Below are 19119 nucleotides of genomic sequence, written 5' to 3'. Positions count from 1 at the left end.
AAAGAACTTCTCTTAGATTAGCTTTTTCATGCGCAAGAGTGCCGCACATCTTCTGACCACTACTCTTTTATAGTTAAACTCTTCAACCAAAATAGATTCTGTGGGAAATATATATCTCGAAATGTAGAGGTAGACCACAGGGAAAAACGTTCAGCCTACACTCTGGCTCATTGTACCTATATACCACATCTACAGACCCAGCTTGGATTCAGGTTGGGTCTAGCTTCCTCAATGCTCGGAGGAATCTAGATTTCAAGCTCCAGCCTGGACCATCGTTACACAGCATTGGAACAATGGCAGAGCATTAAGCGAGGCAAAATGTTCTTTTTTCTCTTTTTTTTTTCTCATTTTTTCTTTTCGTTCTTTTGTAATCTAGTGGCTTTAAAAAACACAGTTTCTAACAATTATTTCTGCATGTATTAGGGGCAAAGATGACACTACGCATTAGGAAAGTGGGCAATAACCTACAATGGAGAACTGCCAGGCACAGTGAAAATCAGTTGGAAAGGAGCCTATACCAGAAAAACCACCACCTCCAAGACTGTATCAGATGCACATGGCAGAAGGCATTTGGAGGAATGGTACAGGGGACAGCCCCTCCCAGAAGCAGCAGTAACTGCCCCCAGCCTTCCCTTTGTTTGTTCTGATTACACCAAAGAATGAAAAAGACCACTGGAAGGGGATGGATGGGCAGAGATGGAAAACAGGCATGTAGACTATTTTCCCATCAAAACCTGCATTTGCAGTAATATGAAGTGAGCAGAAGACTGAACACCTCTTCCTCACAGCATGAGTTTGATGCATTTCCACATAAAGCCATCTAATTCACAGAATGCTAAAATGTGCTGCTAATTCTACTTCAACCTCAGAGATCCACTGAAGAAATGAGCATGAGAACCTTTAAGTTATTTCCCCTCTTGTTCAATGTATTTGGCTTTATGCTTAGTTGTAAGCACAGCAAAAAATATTTGGAAGAAAAAAAATACTTACCATTTCTCAGTCAACTCTTGTTTTGAGTTTTCCTGTTCTTGGGTACTATCAGTAACATAGATAAGCAGTATTTTTTATTCAGAGTTAGAGTATGTGATCTCTTGGAAAAATTCCCTGAATTTTCATCAATGTACAGAAAAGAAGATTTCACCCTTTAAAGGAACCTTTGGATAAAAGTAAATAGTTGATCTTCACTTTTTGGGGGGTCTATATAACCTGCTCTGCTTCTACAAGAACCCAGAAGCCACAGCAGTTCTTTCATATTTTATTATTATTATTTAGGATAACATTTCACGCTGTAATGAAACAGTGAGCAATATGTAATCACAGAATGGTTTGGGTTGGAAGGGACCTTAAAGATCACCCAGTTCCAACCCCCCTGCCATGGGCAGGGACACCTCCCACCAGACCAGGTGCCCAAAGCCCCATCCAGCCTGACCTTGAACACCTCCAGGGATGGGGCATCCACAGCTTCTCTGGGCAGCCTGCTCCAGTGCCTCACCACCCTTTGAGTGAAGAATTTCTTCCTAATGCCTAATCTAAATCTACACTCTTTTTAGTTTAAAGTTATTACCCCTTCTCCTATTGAATGATAGGGTTTACAGATTGAGAAACCAAGCCCAAAACCAAAAGATACTCAGAGCAACTGCAAAGGTAAATAATTCATAAGTTACATAACATAAGAACAGACCCTGCATAAAAAATTACTAGTAGTATAATAAGTTATTCCTATTGTTCTCATGAATGCTTCTACAGCAAGTAATTGCAGAACTGCTTTTCAGATATAAAAGAGCAACACAGGAGCCAACAATGGAGAAAAATTAAAAGTGGATGTGAGCCACAGCACTTTTTATCCAAACCCTTATGTGAACTTTAGCAGATCTCAGGACTATTCAGGTTCAGGGGATTTCTTTAAGGGTCATCTCCTATCTACCTCTCTGTGTGTATAATGGGGAAATACACAGAGAATAGGAATTTTGTAATTTTTTTTTTTTGTATAAAGTTAGCCATTAAACTATTGAAAGGTATTAAACAGTGACAGAACAAATGCAGCAAACAGACAAAAGTACCAAACTAGCCTTTGAACTATGCTTTTATGATCATCTCACTAGGCTTTAAGAACTACACAATCATTTTCTGACTTAGGTACTAGAGCCAAATTGTCACTAAATCCATTATTGTAGCAGCACCCAGTACAGTGTTGAGGGTTTTGCAAATAGAGGGAAGAATAATCACTCCCCTGTAGTTCAAGCAAGCACAGTTCTTTCATCACACATATAACAAAAAATGCAATAGACATGAATCCTGTAATTATATTCTTCATATTTCAAAAATCAAAAGCCAGGGATATTTCTGATTTTTTTTTTCCAAAGGTCATGAAATAGTGACATAAAAGACAAAAATTACACTTTATTAGAAACATCCTGCTAACTTCCCAGCTGCCAGCTTCTTACTCTGAGACTAGCAAGTCTGTTTCTTAAACTGGAGAACTCTCAGTAGGACTTAGTCCTTCGAATTGGTTTATGACAAAAATTTTCACTGCCTTTCCCTTTGGGCAGAAGAAGAACCCTAATTCTTGTCTACTCTCATTGGATTTTTCTTCTCGCTCAATACACTGGTCAAAACACTGGACATTGGTTTCACTGACCTACTTACTCCTGGTAAACAAGAAATAGTTGTTTTGCATACCTAAAAATTCTGAACAAACTTTTTGTATTCCTTAAGGAAACATTTTAACAAATAAAAATAACAACAAAAAGCTATTTCAGAGCCCTACAGTCCCTTGTGATATCATGCAAGATGAACAGGATATTGTTACTTTGGGGACAGAGGTCAGAAAGCGTGTTCATCGACTATAACCTATTCCTTTCTTCAGAAAACTCTCAAATTCCACACTGTAAAAAAAAGAGATGTGGAACTGCAATAGTTGCTGATGCAGAGCGTGTCAAAAACAGAAGGAACAATGAGGTCAACTAAGTGCTTCCTAATCCCTCTAGACGGCAACGCTTCCAGATGAGGAACGTGGTACTGTAGAACCAAAGAATTTTCCTTGGCTGTAGAATATTCTCAGAGCATTGATGAGAAGTGTATTGGCATGGTTTTCTTCCACATTTTACAACCCAGCACAAATATCCACTTCCTTTTTCCAAGACAATCACTGAATACAGACAGCATCATTCAACAGAACATCTCTTACAGCATGAGGTTTGAAAGCCATATAGAACTTTTCCTGTAGGCCTCCATTTTCCTCGGTTAGACCTACAAAAGTTGAACTGAAAGTTCTTCTGACCCAAGTGGTATCAAACCAAAAACTGTTTTGGTTTGGTTTTTAATCTTATCTCTGGCAAGAGCAAAACAGGCAGGTCCAACAACCCTCCCTAAGCCATTTTCACAGTAAGATACCATGGCTAAAAGACAGAAAACCACTCGCACTACTACTGTCAGAAGCTCATAAGCTTAAGAACTGCTTTCTCTGTGTTAGCCTGACAATAACTGAAAACAGTGACAACTGCCTGCACGTCCAGATCTATGGCTTGTGGCGAGCAGGAGCTCTTTATGGTCTCGCTAAGATGAGGATTATTCTCTCCCTTACCCTTGTTCTTGCAGAACACCTAGCAAACATCCACATCTGGAACAACTGCAGTGTACACTAGGGTTGAGGAGATTCAGTTCACATAAAAGATGACTATTAAATGATCTTTATTCTCTGCACTACAGGCACTGAGGCCATGAGCAATTTAAGTCAGGGGAAAACTGAACTCCCTGATGTAGAAAAGGCATAAGTACTACAGAAAAGTGTGAAGTAACTGCCTGCTGCTCTGGTTCACTGCTCTTGCCAGAAGCATCAACTAATGGAAGCTGGAGAAAGCAGAAAAGATTATTAGTGATCTCCTATATCACATCCCTTACCCAGGAACATACACCCAATGCAAAAGTCTTCTGTATATTTGCATCATCATGTTAAAAGATTAACATCTATACATTTTCTAAGCAACCTCAGCCTTCAGTACCATCTTTGTGTTCCCACTGGCATCCATGAGATGCTCTGTAGACGTTTCTACCATTTTAAAGAGTGTTTATAGGGTCAACTACATAGGCCTTGTACCAAATCTAGTCTTTGTAAGTATACAGCTTGAACATCAAGGGTATTAAGAGTATGACAACTCTAAGCATGTAGCTCTGCCCTGGGAGGCAGCCTTTTTCCAGTCTCAAGTGATTCCTTCAAAAACCATTATCCATTTTGATGAGCCGTTACAGGGCATAGCTGAGGGTAAATAGGCAACTTAGAGCACAGATAGCCAAGACAGTGAATGAATTCCTATCTTGCCCGGTCCCCAGGCTGCAAAGCCCACCTTTTGTGAGTCTGTTGAACCAACAGGAAGGGAGAAAAGCCCTCCCAGGTCTGAGCACTCCTGAGAGAATTAAGTCATATATACACCTTTGTGTGGTTTTACTTAACTGTAGTAGGATGCAAAAAAGAACTGCCAGTTCAACTCCAGTTCCCTATATCTGGGCAGTTCCTGACTCTCAAAGATGTACTTTTACAACTTCATCATTTCCATATATTACCCCCAGGCTTGGGGGCATTGGTTTAAGTAGTGAAAAAAGACAACAAAAACTGTGTTTGCACTACATGGGGGTCTTGTACAAAAATACACATCCCTTCAAGTACTGTAGGTGTGGAACAAATTGTTGCCTTAATCAGTCCTTCCCTACATCAAATGAAGCAGTTACAGCAAGTTGTAATTAACCCAATAGCCAATGCAACTTTCATGCACAAACGTATTGCCAATATAAAAGCAGAAAGTTAGCACTTATGCCAAAAAATGTGAAATTCTTATGATCCAGCCAGATCAAGATAATTTCTTGCCAAGCAGCTGAAATGCAAATGCACCAGTGCAAAGAGACTTCCCTGCCAGGTTTTCACACCCCTTTCCACTTCTATGCATGGAGATCCTACAGCTGTTAAGGAAAAAAAAAATAGCTTTCAAAACCAAATTAGCAAAAGTGAGTACTCACTCTTTATTGTCTTCATTTTAAGAGGGGAGCTACAATGTGCTCCCTTCAGATATAATCCATAAACACTTACGACACAGACCAAAATACAGGAAAGTTTTCATTAAAAAGGTGAAAACGTGCCCAAGCTTTGAATGGGTAAGAGCTGAAGGAGCTCTAACTACACAGACTGACTTACACGGCAGTCATTTTTCCCTTCCTACATCAACTACTCTGTATGCTGTACAAACGCAGGCAGTGATTACTGCAACGGTGCACTGTAGGCATCGCCCAGATAGCACAAGCAGCCTTCCAGTGCGCCTTCTGGAAGGCATTAGTTCCCCCCACATCCCCAGCTCCCTCCTCACATCTCCCTCGCAGGTGCGTCAACATGAAAAAAGCCCCTTGAGCCCCGAGGACTTTGTGGTCCAGCGCAGTCAGTGCGTTTGTATGGCAGCACCATTCTTCGCCCTGCGAGAAAGCCTGTCCCACGCACAGACAGCTGGAAGTCCCTCTGACCTCCGTGACACAACTCAAAGCCTCCTCTGTTTGGCTTTTTGATTCCTGATTGACACATTCACTGCCAGGCGGAGATAAATGCTGCTGAGAGGACAATGTTGATCCGCTCCGACTGTTCTTGTGAAGGACTTTTTCAGAATAATAAACAAAAAAACATCGGTGCGGTTAAGTGCCTGAATAGAGCTGGAGATAGACAGAGAGGGGCTGGAGGGCTTTACAGAGGCTGGCAAGTCGATTGAAGAGTTAATTGTCCGGGTGTACAATGAGTTTATTCTGCCTGCAAACAAAGAGCTCTCTCTTCCTGCTCCTGGTCCTTCAAAAGCAAACGTGTCAAAAGGGCCTGGAGCGGCACTCTGTATTAATAGCAATGCTCTGGTATCTGGGATGCAGGGGCTTTAACATTTTTGAATCCCAGGATTCAGATAGTATCTCTGTAAAATCCAGCGTCCTCATTTGCTGCCTGACTTCTCAAATTGCTTCTACAGCAATTAGCCAAAATAAATGTGCCCTCTAACTTCTTCTAATTCTTTATAGCTTTCAGCAATTGGCTCCCTTGGAAAAATAAAGGCACAGCAAGATATTACCCTTCAGACACGATGCTGTAGACACCTTCCCCAAAGTAAGATCCAGTTTTATGTTATTCCAATTATGTATCATTTAACAGGAGTCAGTTTAAACAAAGCAAGTGTCCCTAGATGTCTCATACTCGGAAGGACCCAGAATCCCAGTCCACATCTGGATCTGCATTTCAGAGCTGGCCCTATAATAGGTCAAACCAACACAATGTCCAAACACACCCCCTGCCTCTGGGAAAGTTCAGATCCAGATTCAGATTTGAACTCTGCAGGTTGAACCAAGCCCTATGGTAATTACCACTTAAATACCTGACTCATAAGTTATGCAAACCTTTCTGGGGAGGAAAAAAAAAAATCTTCCTAATACGGCTGCATGGGGAGCAATGCAGCTGAAAAATAAGCTATTATACTTTATTTTGATGACAGAACTCTTAGGGATTTTGGTGCCAATGCAGAGTAAGACAAATGTTATTCTAGGAACAAGTGGCATTCATAAGTGCTCAGATAAGGTGAGCTGGTTGTGAACTTTCTGGTGCTGTTACGTTTGCTTCAGTACTTCTGAAAATTTGCTGTTTTAACCAGTTTCAAAAATGTAGCATTCTAAATCATATTTTTCTTCAGGTATATGGGCATGCTACCAAGCAAAAGACAAAGCAAGAACCTGAAAATAATTAAAGCGAGTATTTAGAGCACTGATCTAATTCAGAGAGCACGGTGTGGGTCTCCCTTTCCCAAGCAAAGATCCCAACTACAGTGCTATCGATTCATTTGGTAGAAAAGCAGGGTGTCTCAAGTTTATGTGATCCGTTTTAATCTAATTTGTGAGCAATACAATAAATGGAAATTTCAAAACCTTGAAGCCAGAGAAACAAGATTTCCTTTTTTTCTTTCCCAACAAATTTTTGTTCAAACTGAACAGTAAACCCCGGTCTTATCCAATTTTGTAGGCTTGGAGTTTTGGACAAGCAGCATCTCTTCAGCAGCCCGAATACAGAACTAATTCGGGAACAGAAACTTGCACCCATTCTGCTATTTTGAACTTAACTAGAATTTTCAGTTCACTTTTGAGCCAAAAATCCAACACTGAGGTCTTTTCTATCAAAGCACGCCCATAAGAGATGGACAGAGAAGCAAACAATCAGATTTCAGTTTGGTTCATAGTGATGAATTTTTAAGGTCAAATGCAAAGCAGCCTCAGGGAGGAAGACCTGTCATTGCACACGGGCTTACCTTATGCAGTTTTACAATTTTTAGACTCCACAGCCAAATTCCTATCAAAAGTGCAATATGGAAGCAATGGGAAAATAAATCCCAAAAGGCAGATTTGAACCTTACCTGCCAAAAATGAGAAGCAGGTAATAAATATGGGTCAAGGCAGTTTGGGACCATCTCTAGTTCAGACTTGCACAAAAAACTGTTTTCTTCAGTGAGGAATTACTCAAGCTGTGAAGACATTCTTGCCTGTCCCCCCTGCCATCTTCAGAGACTTGTTATTCCCACCCTCCCAGACCCACGCAGCAGTTCCATTTGTGAAGCTAGACAGAAATCACAAGGCATGGTATGACTTGGAAATACACCCTGTTGTCATTAGCTTTGACTTACAGAATCAAAGTAACTCCTCCAGCAGTGTCCTGGCCCCGAGGATAATAACTAGCCCAGCAATGTTTTTAATCGTCTTAAGACAAAACCTTCAATTCAATCCCATAGTGGCTCAAATCGACAGAAAAAACTTAAAAGAACCTGGTTTTCATTCAATCAAAGGCTCTTGAGGGAGCTGCTAGGATGTGAGTTGTGTGTGCATCCATTTGTTAGCCTACCATTCCCACTGTACTAGGTTTGACTGTTTCACCCTTTGAGCCGAGTCCTTCCCTTTCCCCATAGACAAAGTGCCATTACTCTTTGGAAGAAGGCAATATTTCCCCATTATTGCTGTATCTTCTCTATTCTGTTGTTTTTCTTGCTTCCAGCAAATAATTTAAAAAGTAATTTCTTAATGACTGTATAAACTATGTATTACTTCTATCTTGAAAAATGAGCATATTCGCAATCCCACAATGCCAAAATCATTTTTCCTCTGTATTTTTCATATGTCTGATGAAATCAACTAGACAGCAGCAGAGAAAACATTAAAAGTCACTTTGGCCCACAGTCCTTTGGCCCCAGTGTACGGTTTGCCTAGAAACACCACATGTAAATGCTGGTCCCAACCTCTACACACTTAACTTTTATTTCTCAGCAGATAATTTCAGAACATAAAATTTTGCAGCATACAAGCTGCAAGCCCATCCTCACCAGACACATGAGCACGGTTAAAGAATGCTAGCCTAATTACCTGTTGAGGAACTTCAGGGAGAGAAATGATCGAAAGTAAATACAACAACTATAGAAGTTGTAACTTTACTTAACAGTTATAACAGTGAATAAAGGAGAACTGGGCCCTGCATCAGTGTAACAGAAGTTGTATCCAAGTGCATGTCATTATGACCAAATTATTTGGAAAAGCTCGTGCCAATCTACAGAAGGGATATTAGGCTATCTTGTCCCAAAACAGAGCACTGTCCGTATTATCAAAGTGAAAAAAGGAAGTCAGAAGAAGCAGTACGGTACATGTCTGGTGCAGGCAGTCCTGGCACTAAACTTCTCAAGGAAGGTGGAGAGGACACAGAGGCAGAACACAAGGAAACAGAACAGCAGGATTATAAGGGCTGGGTAAATCACAGTCCCCCTTCAGCAAGAGTTGGAGCACGCACTCACTGTTAGGAATGTGTTTTTCTTCCCGGAGCAGAAACACCTCCGTATTGCCAGCATTACCTACACCGTGGAGTGATGAGACCAAGGAATCCACAGAAGCCAGCCTTCTCTGAATATACACACCAACAAGAAAGCTAAAAATAAACTGAAGAGTGGGAAGAGGACAGATGTACCTTTTTTTTTTTTTTATAGCTTCCCATTTGGTAGAAGCATATGTTTTTACCTCACCCATTAAGCACCAGCAGTATGATAGATACTGCAGGATTTTAAACCGTGGTATCTCAAATTTGAACCATCTTCTGTTTGGCTCCTTCTGCCTTGAAAAAACATTTGAAATAAAATGGAACAAAAGAATTCTGCACAAATACATATTTTACTTACGATACCATGTCTCATAATAAGACTTCAGCACTTGACGTTGCCCCAGACTTGGACAGAAGTTCACAGAATGCTCTGTAGCACTGTTAGCAGCTGCCTGATCACACTTAGACAAAAGCAACAACCACCATATGACTGTTTTGTTTAGTCTCTCTGGTTCAATTCTACCCACAATATATCAGATGTCTACCTCGAGGACCCTCAGCTTTGATGTGAAGTAGCTTTTGCTACTCCCTCTCTCCCCCCTTGACTACCTCTCCCAAAAGGCTGCTCAGAGCCCACAGCCAACTCTCACCTTGCTGCTTCCAGACTCTGCAGAGGAGCAGATACCTGCAGCTGTGCAAAAGGGAGCACATGCCTGAAAGGCAGGCAAGGATATTGTGATTTTGATCTTAAATTGCTTCACCAAAAGAAGAAAATAATGATTGTTGAGCAAGCTTCTTATGAGCAGTGATCATATTCCTAGCTTTGGGAATGTTCTGGTAGCTACCTGAAATGTATGGTGGCCTGGGGCAAGGGGCACAAAGGATGTGATTAGGATCTCAGTCTTTCTTCCCTCTCTCCCCGAGATCAGACACACTCCCTTTCACCTCTCTCCTTCCAGCGCTGGTCTCTTCAAGGCAAAGGCTCTATAAACTCCCCTACATCTTCAAGGAATACAACCTACAAGTGGGGGGTGGAGACGGCAGCAAATTTCCCAGATCAATGGCCATTTGAAATTCAGACATATGGCTGAAGCCCTACAGCTGCATGTGTTAATTACCACACGTGTCCCCTGTAAAGCAGTCTGTTAAACACAAAAAGAAAACAGAAGAGAAAAAAGCCGTTCCAGGGGATTAAGTAAATAGTCTAAATTTTTGACCCTGCTCCCCCAGACACATGCCTGTGTATTAGAACACAAGCTCCCTTCCTTTCTCCCGACACCTGCACGCCGAGGAAGCACAAGACCCCTTGCATCTCTAGCCATGTGCACTGAACCTATCTCAAAGTGTACTTTCACCCTTCCAGCCCCCCCTGCTGCCTCTTCTCTCGCCAGCCCCTCTCCCTTTCTCCTTTAGAGGACTAATTCCTGGCTGACAACCAGACCGGCCTTGGGCTTACAATACGCCTTTTCATTTCCTTGCAGGCAAAGAGAATGGATACCTCACTGCTACATGTATATTGCATGTGCGCAAACTAGGGAAAGGGAGGAAAATATATTTTTTTTTTCATTGTTTCTTTTTTCAGGTTGTTTTTTTTTTCTTTCCTCTCAGACCTTTAAGAGAGGAATTCAGAACTCTGAGTGAGCACAACTCTGCTTTCTAACATGATTGCCCCAGCTAGTTCTCTCCAAGATCTGTGTTTAGTCTAAAGCAGTTTTTATATGTGATTATGAAACTGAAGGAATAGTTTTTCTGTATAAGGGAAGGGATAAAGAAAAATTGAGGGAGGCAGATGAGTAAGTAGAGTAACTGAGTTGTGCTGGAAGGACCTCCAAAGAACCTAACATGCTTGAGAAGGAAATCAGTATGTATTGAATATGGATCACAAAAATGAAACTGTTCAGGTACAAGTGACACCTCATTCTCAAACTTAAAATATTTGTATTTTATGAGAAGGAAGATCATTCCATGATGTTACAGACTGCCAGACATCTACAGATTGACAGCTCAAGATAAGCTTGACTGAACTTAAGAGCCATCGTCAACTAAAGGTGTTTTTGTGAGCAGCTGAATAGCCAAGATGAAACCTGTCATGTCGTTACACTTAAGAATTGCCTTGCTGCAGCACCTAAAGGTCCCATCAGAATCTGAGCACCAAGCTGAGCACAGTAACGTGGAGTAAAAGGCAGGGATGCAGCCCAGAGAAATGCAGCCTCTGAGGAAGACTTCTCCCATCCCTTCCCGTTATCAAAAAGTTTTCTAATACATCTTCCTTGACATCAATATAAAAATAAATAAATAAATAAAACACCAGATGAGTACACGGAGGGAAACCATTATTGCAGCTGTGCTTTAGTTTTCATAGGTGCCATCTCAGGAACTTGAACAAAGACTGTGGTTGCACATCCAGCCTCCCCATACCTTACTAATGAACACACACGCTGCATGTGTTCAAGCTTTCCCATCACAGTTTTGTAGCTTATCTCCTGCATAGAGAGATGTTGATAGAACTCATTGGGTAAAGGGCCTGAAAGGAGTGCAATTCCAGCCACATTCAACAGAACCACTGCCCCCAAAATTTAAAATACATTTCCCATTGCATTACTCTGGTTTGAGGAAAAACAACACTAACATTTAGATGTCTAGATTCTTCTGCAGGATGCAAATACTCAAAAACAAAATAGGATCATGTTAGGCTGGTAAAAAAAAATATTCTAGGTTAATTTATCTGAAAACACATCAATTCCTCCAATTTATCCAGAGGTTTGTTTTTAAGAAAAAAAAAGAGCTGCAGAAGACAGGAAGTCTAGGGTTATTAATTTCAAAGTTACAACGATGCTGTTTTAAAGGATCTAGAGAAATACATACTGTAATAGCATAACATCTTGGCATACTGATCCGGATATTTGAAGAGCTCGGGAAGATTTTTTTTTTAAACAGCTCTTTAAAAAAGAAAAGGTGTTGAGGCCACATAGCTATGAAGTACTTCAACAAAAAGCAGCCCACAGTCCCTAGAACTATTTCTATTTCTTTTCTCTGCAAGCTGTAATTGGTCAGACACCAGAAATCTATGTATAGCACATAAACAGTTAATAATACTTTAACAGATGTTGCTTAATCAATTGTTAGTCTGCTTATTAGATCTACTCACCAGGCTGCTCAATACCATGACTTAATCATTTAAAAACCTTTACAGCTGTCCTTAAGACATTACAGACATAAATAGTCTGTAGATTGCTATAACAACACTTGTAAACTACAATTTTATTAAGTCATATTATATAGACTAACCTACAGATTAGAACTGGTTCTTTATAGATGAAAGCAGAATTCTTGCATTATATCAAACAAAATATACTTTAAAACAAAATTTGCCTTCTGCTTAAACTTGCCAATGAAACTTTCTCCAGCCTCAAATTTGATACATATGTTCTGAGGCCCACAGAAAATGTCTTGATGAAAAGCTAAACAATTTCAGACAAGTCAGTGACGTGGGGACCCAAAAGGATTGTTTTTAATTCTACTGTTTACGTAACAATTTTGAGGTTGAATTTTTCTTCTAGTCCTTAATATTTCAAAAATTCTGTTTCATTAGTGAGACAAATCTAGGTGCTTCCTAGAACACTGCTCTGTCCTTGAAAAGTGATCCAGTATCCGTGGTATTGAGAAACTACGTGCCTCTGTTCTTACGGAAACTGTTCAGGATTCTCAGGTAAAAGCTGGGTTCTCTATCTTACAAAACCAGTACTATTAGCACCACTGGCAAACTACAGTCTGCTATACCCGTGAAATTCACTTGCTTTCTACAATTACATTTGGTTGGCCTTTAACAGCAAATTTGCATACTGCGTATGATATAGGAACAGCGATAAGAACTAGACTGAATTCTTAACATCTGCAAACAGACAAGCCTACAGATTAGTGATATTTACAGATTCCTTTTCATTATTTTTTTAAATGGAAAAGCAAACTTTAATTCCCACCCTAAGTTTGCTTGGAAATACAAATATGTACTAATCAAAAATTTATGTACTGCTAACTTCATCTACAGAATATTTTATTCGCAGCTCACTGAGGCCTTTGCAGGACCTTTGCAGCCCTATCGTTGCACTAACTTCTCCCAGTTCCTCCTCAGCCACCTGAGTTCTCACACCCGTTTCACAGAAAGCCACTATCACATGGTGGGACAAATAAAGCTTTTGCACGTAGACAGCTTGGAGCATTCGTATAGCACCACCACAGCAAGTCTGATGCTGTCAGAAGCAGATGATTTACCCGTGCATAGCACAGCTTGACTCTCCACATAGTGACACTACACACGGACAATTTGTGTACATCTGTCAATATTTTACCAAGAAAAGACCTGACAGGAAGTGTCAGTTCTTGCTTAGGTATACTACAGGCGACGAACAGTTCAGCAAGCAATTTTTCCATGAAAATTCTCTCTCATCCAGACTTACAAGTTGGGATATTATTTATCTTACAATAAATAACACACAGGATCCAGAATTGTGTGAGTAGCACTACAGACTTAGTACCTGCCTATGTTCTGCAAGAAATTCATCATGAGATGGCAACCACCAGTTAGAACCATTGCTTGACTTCATTCTGCCCAAGTAAACTTGTATCTCTTTCACCTGGCTGATGGAGGCCCTGTGATACTCTGTCTTTTTTGTAGCTACTACAAGCTGCTAAAGACATCACAAAGCACTTTCTCATTATTTATCGGGTTAGAGAGGCAGGTTTAATTGAGTGCTTGAAGCTTGGTTTGTGCAATAGCACAGCTCTGCTTAGGATTCAATCAGTACCTTGTTGAATCCAGAAAAAAACAGAGAAGGCAAAGACTGAAGTCTCAGCTTTCAGTGACGTACACCTTTGACAGCCCTGTCTACAGAGTGGGACGTTTTTGTCAAGATGTTATCTGTTCATACTTGTGAGATGTACTAACTGCTGCAGAGGCGGGATGTTCCCCTCCCCACAAGCAGGCAGCAGGTGAATTAGTGCTGGCTGCACCTGACTTCTTACCACCAGCAGACAAAGCTTCCAGGTCTCCATGTACAAACACTTCCATTTATTTACATTAGCACAAGCCGTCCTCCGCTTAGGTTTGCCTGAGGAGAGCATTCACCCTTTACTGCTCGGTCTAATTACTGACTCAGACTAATGGCTCATTACTGATTCAAATTGCTCAGTCTACTGGCGGCACAACTAGTCCATTAACATTTGCTGCAAGTAAGGCTCTTGGAAACCAGCAGGAAAAGAGCCACAGAATGGACCCACTTGCCCACAGCTCCAAATGAGATTTTCCTCTGTGCCCGTTTCTTGCAGCTAAACCCACAAGGAAGAACCCCATTCCAGATTTTTAACTGACAGGAATTTTAAGTTGTTTATCTTAGGTTCCTCAAATTGCTTCAGTGCTTTCTTGAAGAAACTCAACTTGTCTGCAAACTCATTGGGCAAAGCTTTTCGCAACTCCATGGGAAAGTCAAAGCATGGAATTCAATGCCTGCACATAAGACAGTAAGCGTAAAACATCTCCACCCAGACTTCGCCTCCCGTGGGGCCATCAGAGCTCACATTCCACTAACATCACCGTACCTGCCCCAGGCTCAGGGAACTGCAGATGTTGTTGCCAGCTTTTGCAACAGGGAAACAAAGCTAGTCAAAACAGGCTTGGAACTTCATACACTCCAAGAGATTTCATGAAAGAAGAAAGGAGTTCATACATACCATGCAAGACTCTTCACAATGACTGACATCAACAATTCAGTCAGCCCATATTTACCTGTACTTGCATCATCTTTTAATCCCAGATTAGAGAACTACACTTCCTTTCCCATTTCTTTCATTCAGTTTATTTAAAATGATATTAAGACCTCTCATGGCATCCAGAATAGTTACAATGACTAACAAACCACTATCCCCACCTAGATTTTCACCTTCTCTCCTTTCTGACCTCCACTTTTAATTCACTCTGCTTCCAGTTTTAAGTAAGAAGACTGCATGATTTAATGAAGATAAAAAGCAGCCATGTGATTTATTATCCCTGTCTCCTGAACAGCCTACTTTTTAAAAGCCTGCTTGGTGACTGTGAAAAACACTACTCGTGGCTGCAATATGCCAAGTCTGCATCTTTGAGTCCTAAAGCACCAACATTCCACGGATAAAGAAAATAAAGTTTTGTTTTGTGCTTGCTTGTTTTGTTTCCAACGTGTGGCACAACTTGCCTTTGGCTGGAAAGGAACAATCTGCATTCTTTAGGCAGGGAAGAAATCCAGTCATGTTGGCTCCAAGGATGCCTTTCACTGCATCTTAAAATATTAAGAAGTTCCCAGTGGGAGGGGGGGACGGAGATCCAGCACTCTGGGGGACTGTGTGCATCTTCCAAGTCTCTCAGGCTTTCAAACTAAGCAGCAGCTGGAGTAAATTAGTGCAAGAAACTCCTTGTGAGAAAGGATTGTACAAGGCACAAGCAGGAATATGGAACAAACAGTAACAAATCTGCAGTTTCTGGATATCCTAATCCCACCCAGGAATAACTGCAGCCTACGACAAAGGTCCTGGACACTTGTTCTGCACCTGCCTGAAGGAACAGTGTATGTCAGCCTGGCTGGGCTACTTCATCTTCTAGGTAAGGAGTATCCTTCCTCATTTTCACTTCAGGATCACTCAGTCCATCTGGAGAACCAAGCTTAGAGCATCTTAACATAGTTCCAAGTCATTTGTTCAGAGCCTCACTACTCTCACAGCACGGAGGTCAGCTGAATGACCCATTTTCATCGGGAGGCTGGCTGTGCAGGAAGGGCTGCTCTGCAGCCAGCCAACCATCACCAGCAGCCCAGAAGCTGTATTTCCCATCGTCTTGTGCTCCTACAGTGTGCAGCGCTCTTCAAGTGAGGATGCCAGGGCATATGGTGCTGGGTGATGTTGGTCCAAGCACTGCCAGAGAGGCAGTACCACCTCAACACTCCCCACTTTGTTAAAGGCGTGGACTGAAATATTTGAAAAACCTGTCCCTTAGCACAGAACTGCACCGTGCACCATGCAAGAAAACAAAGAATTAAGAGTGTTAGTCTACTCCAAAAAGGTTTGAGGAGAGGGCAATGACAGTGGAAAGACAAAAACCTTATCAAGCTTCAGTGCACCTGATGAACCGTAACTCGGGACAAACATTTGGCACTGAGCTGCGTTACATTAGGGCACTAGGCCTTAGAGATGGAGGGGATGAGAGGTCCTTTCGTGGGTCAGACAGACAAACCTGAAAGGACTTTGTTTATAGAAAATTCAAGCAGGCTGAATTCAGACAGGAGAAACAGTGGTAAATGTCTGAACTGCAAGTCCTGGAGAACCCAGGCTTCCATTCTACCATATAAGAATAAATCACTGCTTCCCTGGGCCCAGGTCTTTGCCTTCCAGCAGCAGAGCACTCCACACACACAGAACAAATCAGTACTGGCTATTTTAAAGTTTTAAATTTGGTGCCAATTTGATTTGATTTAAATTACCTTACAGGGCAAATTATATGAGTAACTGGCATTACATCATACAGAAACAGCAGCAATGAAAACACAGACAACCAGAGCACAGGATTTAAAAATAAAAAGGATTTCTTGCCAGCATTTTTGCCTGTTCTCTGCAGAAAGCTCCACAGAGCCACTTCTGGAACTACATATCAAGCCAATGCCATTTTCTTTTCATCAGTAATGAGACAGCCCGTGAACAGGAAGCACGTGTTACTTCACATCTTCTCCATCATACCTATTGACCTCTACAAACTAAGCCAAAACATTTGAAGAAAGAGAGCTATTACTGACAGCCGGTCCTTTTCCTCTTCCAACATTAATTTGTCTCTCCTAGAGGGCAGCTAATATGCTACTAAAGTCTCCCCTTTCACTTGTTACCTAATAGCCTAAGCCTACCCACCTGTACAGTTCCCTAGGCAGGGCAGCCTCTTTCCAAAGAACTATTTTGCCCTGAAGGCTTGAAAGGCATCAACATCATACAAAGTTTATTAGCTCCATATTTTACATTCCTGTATGAATGGGACAAAGGAAATCACATCTGAGAGTCTTAGCTATTCCTTCACCTCCTGAAAGAGCCTATTCTGTGCCAGATAATACTATTTGACCCAGGGACTCTCATCCAGGGGTGGAAAGAGGAGTGTGGAAATTCCAAAAGCTAAGTCAGATGGCAGTTGCTCAAAGTGACCACTTCAGAATTTTCCAAAATGTGCCTCTACAAAGTCATCATTGACCCAGTTCCTGATAGACTCCTCTTCATCATGTCGTTTTTGTCTTCCTGCAAAGGGCTATCTTTACAGAAAGACTCAGAACACTCCGCTAAAACGGATGGTTATAGCCACGCTGGCTAGTCACAAGCCTTCAGAAAAGCCAGGGCTCCTGTGAATGATTTGCATGAAGGAAGCCAGGCTGCCTGTTTTTGGTACTGGCTTGCTTTCCACAAAACCCAATACTGGAATTCTGGATCACAGCAATAAGTCAAAAAGAAGCACTGATTAGTGCAAATTAATTTTTAGACCAAACATTCTTCACAAGCCAAAAGAATAATGCTAACTCTCCCAGATGTTAAACCAAATTATTTCAATTCAAATCATTTCACATTTTAAAAGTCCTGTACAGGCTATTTAATAATTGCTCACCAGGATTTTTCTGACATGATGGAGAAAGGCTTGTGTGGGGGCTTTCAACAGATGAACATTCAGAATTGGAGGGGATGTAAAGTTTACATGATTGCTTGAAGCATGCTGGTCAAAAGGGAGATGTTTTCCTTTTCTTGACAGCTACTGACTGCACAGAATGTTTCTCCATCCATGTGACCAAGCTTAGCATTCTTAAAATAGGATGCCACAGGGAGCACCAAGAAGAGTCAATTTATATTACAGATTTTAGATTAATTCCTTTCATTTATAGTTTTCTTCTGTATGTTGAAGCTTTTGAGTTAATAAAAGGGGTGAGGTAGGGGGAAAAAAAAACTCCGACATTTTCCCCTTTGCTCTGTTTCTTAAGAAATCCAGTATCAGCTGCTTCCAATTCCAGAACAGACCTGAACTACTCAGGTAGGAAGCCTACAAACAACCGGCCCTTCTAAAATAATGCGGATTGCAAGAGCTACTTGATTTGCTTGTATTTCAGGCTAGGCTAACAATAATTGTATTAAAAGTATGATAACAATGTGTTCAGGTGGCAATTACACAGGCTGTGAAGTTTAACACTTAATTACAGGTTTACAGAGAAACATCCTTATCTGAAGCAAGAAGCACACTTCAGCATTCAGGCTTAAATAAGCAGGTCTCTTTGCATCTTTCTTCTCTCTACCTTTTCCTAAGCTACCATACACAACCAACAGACTGTAGAGCAGATACACTCAAAATGCATCATTGCTTTGAGCATAACAATCTATAATTCCTCTTAAGTGCCTTCAGGACTGGACAGTCACAGCATGGAAGATGTTTTTCAAAGTAAAATTAGGCATCAAGGTAGGCATTTTCCTGCATTTTGAAGTCTCAGAAGTAACTGATTTGAATTGATTTATGGATGAATTGAATTATGGAGAAGACTATCCTGGAAGTTATTGAAAACCACCTGAAAGACAATGTGGTCATTGGTCACAGCCGATATGGGTCACAAGGGAAAAGTCCTGTTTAACGAACTTTATTTCCTTTTATGACAAGATTACCCACATAGTCAGCCAAGAGAAGCCAGTTGATGTAAACTTTTTGGATTTCAGTTAAGCTTTCAATATTGTTTCTCACAGTACCCTTCTGGAAAAAGTGTCCAGCACACAGGTAGACAAAACCAGAACATTACCGGTGATAAATGATAAATGACTTGGATGCAGGACTCGAAGGCATAACGAGTAAGTTTGCAGATGACACTAAATTGGGAGGAGCTGTTGACTCTCTGAAGGGTAGAGCAGCTTTGCAGAGAGATCTTGGCAAATTAGAGGGCTGAGCAATCACCAGTCATGTGAAGTTTAACAAGAGCAAGTGCTGGATGCTACACCTGGGACAGGACAACCCTGACTGTATGTAGGGACTGGGGGACGAGAGGCTGGAGAGCAGCCCTGCAGAAAGGGATCTGGGGTTTCTGGTCAATGGCAAGTTGAATACGAGTCACCAGTGTGCCCTGGCAGCCAAAAGGGCCAGCTGTATCCTGGGGGTGCATCAAACACGGCACAGCTAGCTGGTCAAGGGAAGGGACTGTCCCTCTCTGCTGTGCTCTGGTGCGGCCTCACCTCGAGCACTGTGT

General features: G+C 41.4%; 1 protein-coding gene across 12 annotated transcripts in view; it reads right to left on the bottom strand.

Annotated features, from left to right (window-relative positions):
* Positions 1-19119, bottom strand: part of SMOC1 (SPARC related modular calcium binding 1) — a 127417-nt gene that overhangs the window by 48551 nt on the left and 59747 nt on the right. The window lies entirely within an intron of this gene.

The sequence above is a fragment of the Anser brachyrhynchus genome, assembly GCF_964034855.1.
Source record: "Anser brachyrhynchus genome assembly, chromosome: 5".
Lineage (NCBI taxonomy): Eukaryota > Metazoa > Chordata > Aves > Anseriformes > Anatidae > Anser > Anser brachyrhynchus.
The sequence above is the reverse complement of the archived record's forward strand: the minus strand, read 5'-3'. Positions and strand labels throughout refer to the sequence as shown.